This window comes from Nicotiana tabacum, chromosome 6 (assembly GCF_000715075.1).
Source record: "Nicotiana tabacum cultivar K326 chromosome 6, ASM71507v2, whole genome shotgun sequence".
Lineage (NCBI taxonomy): Eukaryota > Viridiplantae > Streptophyta > Magnoliopsida > Solanales > Solanaceae > Nicotiana > Nicotiana tabacum.
In genome coordinates this window covers 59,237,888-59,251,059 of record NC_134085.1, presented here as the reverse complement: position 1 = coordinate 59,251,059, position 13,172 = coordinate 59,237,888, and positions in this window count along the sequence as shown.

Genomic DNA, 13,172 nt, shown 5'->3' with positions numbered 1-13,172 from the left:
TGTAAGATAGTAGGATGTTGGGTTATGGACTGGGTCGACCCAGTTCGAAATGGACTGGGTCGTTTGGGAAGATTGGGCCATTTTTTGGGCCTGTGGCTTGAAATCGAAGAAGAGGCCCAATTCCGACTTTCTTTACTTTTTTGCTCTCTTTTCTTCTTTTATTTTTTTAAAAACTAAATTATAAAAATACTTAAACTATTATTTAAGAACTAAATTAAGTTATAAAAGCGCAAATTAACTCCCAATAACAATTAACGCACAATTAAGTAATAATTAAGCATAAAATTGTATATTTGGACATTAAATGCTAAAAATTCAAACGATGCCTATTTTTGTAATTTTTATTTTTTTGTAAAACAAACTTAATTACTAACAATTGTAGAATTAAATCCTACATGCAAAATGTGACATATTTTTGTATTTTTATTAATTTAACAAATAAACATGCACCGACAAATACAAATAATTATTCAGAAATATCACAAAATATCACAAAATTACACACCAATGAAAATTATTTTATTTTTGAATTTTTTGGGAGTAATTCTCATATAGGGCAAAAATCACGTGCTTACACTCCTCATGCCAATAGAAAAAAATATACCTCTCTAACTATGGTGGAAACCATCTAGAACTCTCCGAATTCCATTTGCACAAATCTAAATCGTCAGGACTGAATCTTTCTAACTCAACCGAGCTACGCATATCACTAAAACCCAAGAGAATTGCCGCGAAACACCTGTAGAAACTCATTACCTCGTAAGCATCCATGAACTAATCATATCCTTACCATACCGACTCGACCTACTACCAAGCTATCCCATCTATCCGAGTTCCTTTTTATTTACCTTCAACTTGATACTCCTTCTTGCTATAACATCACAATTCCTCAACCCAGACCCACACAAGACCCAAGCATAAAGCCACACCGTCCTACGGTCCATAAGCTGCTGAATACTCTCTAGATATTCCTAACAGCACCACGTTCAAATGCTTACCCTGAAGAGACTTCCTACGAATCCAAAGTCATTACATTCGCCTTCTTAATACTGATATATAGAATCCCATAATTAATATAGAAAATATCACAAGTCTTGACATTTTCCAATGAAAACTCAGTTTCTATCCACATATACAACTTGAAAATACCCAATTGTTACATGTAAAATCTTGAACACATTAGAACCATTCTCAAGAGTCATTCACTCTATTCAAATTGCAATTAGCCTGATCAAACGACCAGAACCATCCGTGCCTCAATAGCACTCTGACACCGCAGAGCGTAACCTCATCCTAGAACAACCAACCAACTTCCTGCTCTATGCACCGAGCATCTATTACCAACAACAACTCATGACTTTCCGTGATTCTCATACTCCTATGAAGCATGACATAACCTTTGTCAAAATTTTCCTTTACTCGAGCCATCCTTGGTCTCAATCTTCGTAAGCCATAAATGATTCACTTGTACGCCTCAAACTGGAACCAACATAGCACATAATCGTGCAATCAACTAATCAATAGCAGACTCCCCCACTTGGCTCGAAGCCATAGATCAAAACACACACAATAACTCATAATGCATATACTCTATTGTTGCCATAATACCATAGTGAGATTTAAACTCAATCCTTCATAAGCTCGTGAAACACAGACCATTTGGTACTTTAAATCTTCTGCAAATCTCACATTCATCCTCGCAACAGTCAAGCCCACTCTCTTAAGCGGCCCAAATTTAAATTGCAACACGTATATTACACTTGTAAATGAGATCTCATAACAGACAACATAAGGATCACACAAGCTCAGAACACTCCGCAGGAGATAACCCACATGTTTTGCCTCCAACTAGCATTTCTATATACCTTCCACCGTCATAAACATTATGCAGTCACTTAGTCTTCCTAAGTCTGAACTCATATCGTAACATGAAATTTACTTCACTCCCAACTAGGAAACATGAAAAGATTCTTCACACGCACATAACTCAGGGATGTACCTCAAACCGAGATGAAAATCAAGTACCTAATATTTCTTGCTGCCCCCAAAGCAGACCCTTATCGCCTCATTTGATTCATATGAACACATCTCGCAGTCACATCACCCTCATCACACAACTATCCAGACATTACTTCTACCAATAGGGCACTACCGAATGTATAAGTTCAAAAACACTTGCACACACAATCAACACCTCGGTGCTCAAGCTATAGGCAAAAATCCGGCCTCGAGTCCTCCAAACTGGCCCAACATCAACACACAGAGATCACATCTCGCCCCTCGATCAGGGAATCACAAGCCATCGATGCATATCTGATACTAAGCTCTCATGCGCGCATACAAATGCGTGGAAGGAATTCAAGAGTTACTTTTCAAGCTAAATCAAGGATGCACGATAAGAATCCAAGAATGTGAAGTTTTTCCTAAAGATTCTGCAGCCTCTCGAGGATAAGTACAGACATCTCCGTACCGATCTGCGAGACTCTACTAAACTTGCTTATGACTCGTGAGACCTATGTAACCTAGACTCTGATACCAACTTCTCATGACCCCAAAAAAACCGACCCGGTCGTGATGGCGCCTATCGTGAAACTAGGCCAACGACACAACTCCCGAATCAACCATTTTCCATTAAAAGTTGTTTTTATACCATTTATAAACCAATAATCTCATAATTAAATTTTAAAAGAAAAGTGCAGAATAATTACACAAGCCCGACATCGGAGTGTCACTAGTCATGAGCATATACCAAGGTCTGAATACAACAAAACAGTCAGAAAATGTACTAAGTATAGTGATGAAAATGAGGGTAAGGAAGCAGTGCTGCGAACGTCGTGCAACCGCCTTGCTAACTATGATGACTCCGCGTTTGAGCAATCAACACCCGCTACCGGGTTCTGAAATACCTAAATCTGCACACGAGGTGCAGGGAGTAATGTGAGTACTCCAATCCAGTAAGTAATAACAATAAATGAAGACTGAACAGTAGGAAATGATGAATCCACATTTATGATAAACTCAATAAGCACAACAGGCCTTCAAATCAGAATACGAGTCAATCGTCTCATTTAAAATTTAGCTTTTGGTAAAAATCATTTGAAAATGTTTTCCAATAGTTTCAGTAGGGGTTCAATACCATATGTAATAAAAGAGATGAAAATCATAATCGGCCCCTCAGGCAAAATATAGTTTGTATATGGCCCTTCGGCAAAACATAAATTTATACCCATTTCATAACTTAAAAACTTCAGTTTGAATGAAACTTGTTTAAAGTGTTTTCTCAACATTTTCAGTACAGGCTCGATCTAAAGATAAGTGAAAGCAGTAATTAAATCAACATATTCGATAAAACTCACATTAAGGAGGAGTGAAAAACAGTAAGTTCATAAACAGGCCCCTCAGGCAAAGCATCACTTTTGTACATGTATATTTGTAGCCCCTCGGGTAAGCCTCTCAGTCACTCGAGACTCAACTCTCATCAATCAGCGCTCACACTCAGCACTCACACTCAATAAGCACCATATAGTAACTGTTGCGGCGTGCATCCCAATCCATATATATAGTCGACAGCGCTCACTAGGGTGTACAGACTCCGGAGGGGCTCCTACAGCCCAAACGCTATATCGCTGCGGCGTGCAGCCCGATCCAACATATCGCTGCGGTGTGCAGCCCGATCCATATACATATATATATATATATATATATATATACATATATACTTTATGGTATATCATGTATATATATTGCTGCGGCATGCAACGCGATCCATAAATATATAATCCTCACAACTAGGCCTTCGGCCTCTCTCAGTCATTAACCTTACAGTCAGACTCCCGTTCTATCTCAGTTATCAACCTCACAATTAAACCCTCGGTCTATCTCAGTCATCAAACTCACAATCAAACCCTCGGTCTATCTTAGTCATCAACCTCAAGATCACTCGGACCATCAGTAAAATAGGGAACTCAACCCAAACAGTTTTCACATTTTTAAAAAGTAAAGTGAAAAAACCAGATTTAAACAATAAACAGGTAAATTATGACTAAGGATATGCTTTCAAAACAAATAGAGTGAGGATAAATAGTAAAAATGCCCCTAAGGGTCTTAACAGGTCGGCACAAGGCCCCAAACATGGCATACAACCTAAAATATAATATCAATCTCTAAAATATGGAATACCATAAGATTTCAAATTAAATACGCGACTTAACAGTCGTACGGGACGGACCAAGTCTCAATCCCCAAAGGTGCACGACTCTATGCTCGTCATCTAGCATGTGTGTCACCTCAAAGTAGCACAATGATGTGAAATCCGGGGTCTCAAACCCTCAGGACAGTATTTACAATCATTACTTACCTCGATCAGGTCTAAACTCTAGCCCGCGATGCCTTTGCCCTCACGAATCTACCTCGGGATGCTCCAAATCTAGCCACAATTAATACATCAAAATCGGACCTCAATTGCCCCTTCATATCCCCAATTTACACTCTCCAAATTCAAGCCCTAATTCCTAAATTTTAGGCTTAATTTCCATGATTAATTAGGTAGAATTAACACAAGAATCGAGTATTGAGTTCAAATATCTTACATCCATATGTTATCTCTTGAATCCCTCTTCAAATCCTCTTAAAAACCTACAAAATCGCCAAAAAATGGTGAAAGTTAGCCTTAAAATCGCGGACAATGGCTATTTAAACATTCTGCCTAGGCATCAAAAACCTTCTTCGCGAATGCGGGATAACCATCACGTTCGCGATGAACAAAAACACCAACCATCAAAAATGTTGTATGCGTTCGCGGCACCAGCCTCGCGAACGCGATACATATTAGATACAGAGCTATGCGAATGCGTCCCAAGACTCGCGAACGCGATGAAAAAAGGTCCTCCAGCTCAGCTCCTAGCCCGACTCTATGCGAACGCGATATGCCATACGCGAACGCGAAGGAGTCCTCCCCTAACACTATGCGAACGCGTGACACACTTCGCGATTGCGAAGAGAAATTTGCTGCTACCATGAGAATACACTACGCGTTCGCAACACGTGCCTCACAAACGTGATGAAGACACCAAAACAACATGAAAACACCAAAATCGCATCAGATTCAAGCCTAAGAATTCCAAGAACTTCCAAATTATGCTTTTGAACAAAAACCCAACCAAACCATGTCCGAATGACCTGAAATTTTGCACACATGTCACAAATGACACAACAGAGCTACTTTAACTTCCGAAATTCCATTCCGATACCTATATCAAATTTTCACCTGTCAACTGGAAAACTCCAAAATCTCAATTTCGCCAATTCAAGCCTAAACCTTCCACGGACTTCCAAAATGCATTCCGATCACGCTCCTAAGTCCCAAATCACCTAACAGATCTATCCAAATCATAAAAATTCCGATCCGAGATCATACACCAATAAGTCAAATCTTGGTCAAACTTTTCAAATTTCAGACTTCAATTGAGAACTGTTCTTCCAAATTCATTCCGATTACCCTGAAAACTAAAACCAACGATTTACATAAGTCATAATCCATCACACGGGGCAAGTCATGCCTGAGAACTGACGAGCAAGGTGCAAAAGCTCAAAATGACCGGTCGGGTCGTTACATTAGTCTTTCAATTGTTATTGCACGGTGTTGAGCCAACTGAAGTTTCTTAGCCCCTTCGATGGCTAGAATGGGAGAATTTCTGTTTAAATTTGTCAATGTTATTATCAGTTTAATTTGTGTTCTCAAGATTAGCCTTTTGGTTAGGCATTATAAAAAAAATTATAAAGAAGAAGGAAATCAAGGAGTAAGTTTTAGACACTTGGTCCTGAACTTAGAGTTGGAAGTTCAAAAATTAAGGACACTTTGTCCTTAACTTAGAGTTACAAGCACAGAAATTAAGGACAAGTATTCCTTAACTTAGTGTTACAAGCATAGAAAATAAGGACATGTGGTCCTGAACTTCGAGTTCCAAGTTCAAAAGTTAAGACATGTAGTCCTGAAGTCCTGAACTTAGACTTACAAGTTCAAAAGTTAAAGACAAGTAGTCCTAAACTTAGAGTTACAAGTTAAAAAACTAAGGACATATAGTCCTTAACTTAGACTTACAAGCTCATAAATTAAGGACAGCTAGTCCTAAACTTACATTAACAAGCTCATAAGTTAAGGACACTTGGTCCTTAACTTAGAGTTACAAGCACAGAAATTAAGGACAAGTAATCCTTAACTTAGAGTTACAAACACATAAATTAAGGACAAGTAGTCTTTAACTTAGAGTTACAAGCACATAAATTAAGGATAGGTGATCTTGAACTTCGAGTTCCAAGTTCAAAAGTTAAGGACATGTAGTCCTGAAGTCCTGAACTTAGAGATACAAGTTCAAAAGTTAAGGACACTTGGTCCTGAACTTTATGAGCAAAAGGGTATTTTCGTCCGGACAGGTAAAGTTTATTAAAACAGTGGCTACAGACTAAAGATATTTTAAACAGTGGCTTAAAAGTAAATACATGTGTTATTAGTGGCTAACCGTGCACTTCTCCCCTCATCTCAAGCAATTAACCGGCCTATAAACTCGGAAAAAGCAATAGTCCATGAATTCATGAAAATCTAGCTATTGTCCATGATTTGACCAACATCAAAACAAATAATGGTTCAATCAAATGACTATAAATTTGGCTTTTAGTCAGTAATATCTCAAATTATGTTAACATAAAATTATACACAAACCTTTCGAATTACCATAATGAATTACATAGACTACAACTTTAATAGTAAAATTGTACAAATAAGCACTATCTTTTCATACTTGCAGTTTCAGCAAGTGCCATTCAATTAGCCTACCCACGCTCCCTTTGATGGCTTCCAAGAAATAGAGTAATCCTCAGATATAATACCTTATGCTTTCCAAATGATTTAGTTAATCAAAGAAGAAGTCAATAATGCTAGATTGACAAGTCTAACTTGAAACACCAGTCATTGCAAACAAACTAACAAAAAACACATATGATTCATCTTTTTTAGATATGAATCTTTAATTTATCCAATCACAAATATTGTAGGCATGATAAATCAAATTTAAACCAGCTGAGCATCACATTTTTCATGACCCAAAATCCCTCCTCAAGTGTCGTGATGGTGCTTAGTTTCTAAGACTAGGTAAGTCGATTTCAATAACATTTAAGGCAATTTTTTAAAAATTGAAACAGAGTTTAATACAAAAAATGAAGCCATAAGCGGAAATAATCATAACAACCTCCTAAGACTAATAATACTATGTTTTGAATTTTAACTGAATACATGGAAAGACCTCAGAAATTGAAATACAATACTGATCATAAACAACTGACAGTACAAGAAAGGAAAGAACTACAAGGGACTGCAGTGACCAAGAAACTCTACCTTGAATCCTTACTACCAATGTACTAAGTCTACTCTCAAATACCTGGCTCTGCATAAAAATGTGCAGAAGTGTAGTATGAGTACATCACGGCTGGTACCCAGTAAGTATCAAGACTAACCTCGGTGGAGTAGTGACGAGGTACAATCAAAACACTCATTAGTCAAATAACTTGTGCAGTATAGTAGTATATTGATAATAATGGAAAACAGAAAGCAATAAATGGCAAGAAGAATCAACCAGTGATATAAATAGTAAAGAAATAAAAACACCGCAAATATCGTTCAACCAAATAATGAACACAAGGACAACCAGTTAATTAAGTCTTTCTAACACATGTTTTCACAACAAAGTCACTCTGTGGTACCTTATCTCATAGCCACAAATCACAGGTCTCAACCCACTACCATATTCTCGCCGCACCGCCCGACATAATAACAGGCTCAATAGTACCATGAAATGGATAATACCAGAATACATGGACATAATCAATAAATGTCAAGTTTCGTACTCATGAGATAGTATAGATAGCATACTAGAGTGTATGCTTGTGCAAGTGTACTACTGCAGCCTAAATCAACAAGTATAAGTCAAGGATATGAATTAGCTCATCGAAACAACAAGACAAGTTACACAAAGTGTAAAAATATATGGAGAATCACAACATCACACAATAACCCCACACCATCACATATCAGACATTGCAATCCTTATCTCTCATATAATAGTCACCCTTATCACTCTATATATTCAACAACATTGAGATACCACCCTTATGTCCCACATAACAACAACTGTGAAATTTCACCCTTATACTCCGCACACCAACAATCAAACCACACAACAAGTCACATATGCTATCATCCCAACAACTCAACATGATCAACTTATACCACAAGTGCCTGTAGGCCACAACCTTTCAAAGAACTCAACGATATTAATAATTTTCATAACAGATAGCACATGGCTCAACATTTGTATAGAATCCCAATAACAGCAACATAATTTGAAAAGTAACTAAACAAGAACAATATCTCCTTTAATTACAATTTCGGTAAATAGATTAATGCCTCTTGAAAGCTTAAATTCCCATTTAATTATTTGAAGGTAAAAATCAATAGTGAAAGTGTCTCCACGAAATGGCAACTTAACAATAAAAGTATTTCGATATGGTCAAAGTGGTATTAATTCCCATTAAACATATAAGAACAACTCGGCAACTAAAGAATGTAACAAGTAACTACGACTTCAAACAAAGCATGTATTAGTGGGCATGGCAAATAAAAGATATAGTAATATGCCAACAATGTCCAATTAAGTACATAATAGATTCCTTACATATTAAACCTATAGAATTTTCATATATAAGTCGAGTACGTACTCGTCACCTCGTGTACATGGCATTCACATTTCACAAATAGCACAAACGACTCGATTCCTAAGGGGTATTTCTCCCACACAAGAATAGGAAAGATACTTATCTCAACGAAGCTAGACCGATACTCTAAAATGGCCTTCCTGCATGAAACAACCTCTGAACGACTCAAATCTAGCCAAAATAATTTTATAACATAATTAAAACTATAAGGAACCAATTTCGAATAATAAAACTTTGATATTTAATTAAAACTAAAAACTTAACCCATGGGCTGGCACCTCGAAGCCTAATAAAATTCACAAAACCCAAACACCTATTTTGATACAAGTCCAACAATACCAAAATTATCAAATTTCGATATCGAATCGCCCTTCAAATCATTATTTTTTGTTTTTGAAAGATATTACATATTCCTCAATTTCTTCCATTCGATTCGCTAATAAATGATTAAAATAACCATATAATCATGAAATACAACTAATTTCGGATATAAAAAACTTACCCAAACCAACCTCGTGATGACTCCCCTCAGAATCACCCAAAACTGAGGTTTCTATCTCCACCAAAATAATGAAAAAAAAACTAACTTCGATCCTTTATGTTTCTGCCCTGAATCGCACCTATGAGGATTTGATCGTGCCTGTGGCCTTGCATTGCGAGACATTCGCCGCATCTGGGGCCTTCACTAGCCAGTTCACACATGCGGAAATTTCTGCTTCTGCACAAATACAAGTGCCACGAAAATTGCGCTCCTGCGTTGCTAGACACCGCACGTGCGCCCAACTTCTCGCTTCTGCGACCTCATGCCTAATTGGATCATTTTTGCTCCAATGATCACGACGTCACTTTTGCGTTGTTGCACCTACGCCCAAGGTTCTGCAGGTGCAATTACACCAGGTTCTGCCCAAACACAGCTTCATACAGCATGAACAAAACAATTCGAAACCCGTCCAAAATCCATCCGAGCCACTCGGGACCTCGTCTGAATATATCAATAAGTCTTATAACATAACACAGACCTATTTGAGGCCTCAAATTATGTCAAAAAATGTCGAAACTACGAATTGCACCTCGAGTCAAACTTATAAATTTTTAAATCTTCCAACTTCTATCATTTGTGCCGAAATCAACCCGCAATGAGGCACACAAGTCCAAAATGACATAACAAAGCTATTCCAATTCTTAGAATTTAAATGCGAACCTATTATCATCAAAGTCAACTCTCGGTTAAACTTATAAATATTTCAAACCTTCAAATTTCTAAATTTTTGCCAAATATCATTAAGTCAACCTACGGACTCCGAGTCCAATTCCAGACGCACGACTAAGTCCAAAATCACCATACAAAGCTATTGGAATCATAAAAACACCATTCTAGAGTCGTCTACACGAAAGTCAAACTCTGGTCAATTCTTTTCACTTAAGTTTATAAAAAAGAGTTATTTCTTCAAACTTTTATCTCGAATCATCCAAAAATCAAACTCAACCACACACGCAATTCATAATACATAATACGAAGCTTCTCGAGACCATAATTCACCAAACGAGGCACTAATTCCCAAAATGACCGGTCAGGTCGTTACATTCTCCCCCTTTTAAACAAACGTTTGTGTTCGAACGTGTCCAGTACCAGCCCGAGGTCATCAAATTAGTGAATGTACTCATCATACATATACTCACGGGTGACTCCACGCCACCCCTATCCACATGTGCCCGACAATACCGTCTCAACTAAAAATCATTCCTTCCACCCACAGTGGCAAACCTTAGAACCAAATTTCTCACTATCCAATCATTTCCAAAAGACTCGATTCCCACATTAACACATGGTACTACCTGTAACAACCCATGCCTATACCCACTAGGTACAACGCACGACGTAATACACTACACATATGACCATAACAAAATCTCTTATCACGATGGCTGCCCATAATCCAATATTGCACCGACAACTAACCTCATCTTAGCTAAAACCTCATTCTAGAACTTCACAACAAAAACAATGATGTGAGAAACACAAAGACCTCGTATTAATTCAGCCGAATCATGATGTTACATTTAACACCACTCGGGAACACACCCCGTAATCTAAAAATCAATAAGCACAACACAAATATAACAAAATATGCAAAGAGAAACACATAAGAGAACTGCCGAATAAGCCTGATAGGCACAACACCGTATCAGAGCTTACCACAAATCAGTTTCACAGGGAGAATCAAAACATATGAGCTAATCACAAGGATCTCATACCAATATAGCATCCACCGCAACGTAGCTCGGTTCAAAATATTAAACCACGTGGAAATGCGGGGATCTCATCCTCAACTTTAAATAACAACTAGTATACACCTCATACCAACCGAAATCTTCCAGTAATTTAATTCCGCTAACAAAATCACAACCCACACCAATAGAGCATCAAAATTAGAATTTGTAACCATACAACCAAGAAATCACATTAAAATCTACCGTAATGAGTACAAAAATTCACTTCAAGTCTTATAGGTCTCAATAATGAACAATCAAAGTGATAGACACGAGCTACCACGATAAAATCTCTCAGCAAGGTAAATTCATAAATAGAGTACAAATCATGAAACTCACCACATGTAAAGCATGATAGGAGGGCTCTCCTCGATAAGTAAAATCAAATCTAACAAGGATAGTGCTCTTCCATAACAAATCAAAACCATATCTATAACGACACCATCTGTTGTAGCGGCCTCAACCATACCATAGAAAATATATCAACAAGTCGGGCCTCCCTCTCTAGGGCGTTGTATACCCGCCTTACCTCTGCCCCTAGCTAGCTGTGCAGGTCGAGTAGCAACTGGAATGAAGCCCGTAGCCTGAGTGACCTGATGAAATCTGCCTCTCCCGAGTTTGTGACAATACCTCATGATGTGCTTAATATCACCACACTCATAACAACCCCTCTGTGGGTGCGACTGCTCATATTGGGTCTATGCCAGATAACTGGAATAACCGCTGTATGAACCCTGTGTCGGTGGTGCGCTAAAAGAACCAATTGGAGCACTACGATGACTCTGAAGTGTAGACTGGGCTGGCCTACTGCCCGAACCTCCACCATAATGAATCATAGCTGCAGAGTAGAATCCGATGAATCCTCTAGAACTTCGAGACCTTTTGGTCTCCTTAGACTCCCTTTCCTCACCCCTAACACGCTTTAACATCCTGGAAATCTCAAATACTTACAGAAATGGAGTATCAGTCTACAACTCCCAAGCCATGTAGATTTAAAATCATAATTGAGCCTCTCAATGAATCTGTGGACTCGCTCCCTGATTGTAGGAACCAAACTAGGTGCATGACGGGCTAATTCACTAAACCTGATGGCATACTCTGACAGCGTCATGGTGCCCCGATGCAACTGCTCAATCTCTGCATGTCATGCATCCCAAAGGGTCTAGGGAACAAACTCCTTGAAAACATCTCTAAATATTGAGCCCAAGTGGGTGGTGCTACATCGGCTGGCCTACCCTCCTCATAAGCCTTACACCACTAATACGCTACTCTCGACAGCTGAAATATAGTAAAAGCAACTCCACTCACCTCCACAATACCTATGGTGCCGAGAATACGGTGACACTTCTCTAGAAATCCTTGAGCATCCTTGGTAGTTATGCCACTGAAAGTAGGTAGACGTTACCTCTTGAACCACTCAAGCCTCTTATGCTCCTCTTCTGATGCACTTGGCCTGACCTCAGGCTGTATCGGCACCACCCAAAACTCAACCAATATAAGCACACTTCCCTGGAGTATAGTCAGTATGAGTATGAACTCCACCCCCAATCTACGAAGTAATTGGTGCAACGTAGATCAATCCTGCCTGAGCTAATGTACCAAACATGCCTAGGAACTGTGTTAATATCTCTTAATGGTCGGGAGTAACAACAAGCATCTCTAGTGCCTATCTCCCTATTGTAGCTACAGGTGGCTCCTCAACAACAAGCACCTCCGGTGCGCCCAACTTGTCGCTTTTGCAACCTCACGCCCAAGCTTCTCATTTCCGCTCCTATGGTCAGGGTGTCGCTTCTGCGTTGTCATACCAACGCCCAAAATACCATTTATCTCATGACTCTAGTCATTTTAATGAAAGAAGTGAAATACAAGTTAATGTGTGTGTACCTAATTCAGGCTAAGACCGCGGTGTATGGTCATATGTATGAGGAACTAGGGGAAAAGGCGGGGAGAAGAAGTTATTCCGATTGGCTAAGTTGAGGGAGAGGAAGGGTTGGGATTTGGAACAAGTAAGATGCATCAAGGACGAAGATGGTAGAGTATTGATGGAAGATTCCCAGATTAAGAGGAGATGACAGACATACTTTCAGAAACTCCTGAACGAAGAAGGGGATCGGGTTATTGCACTAGGCGATTTT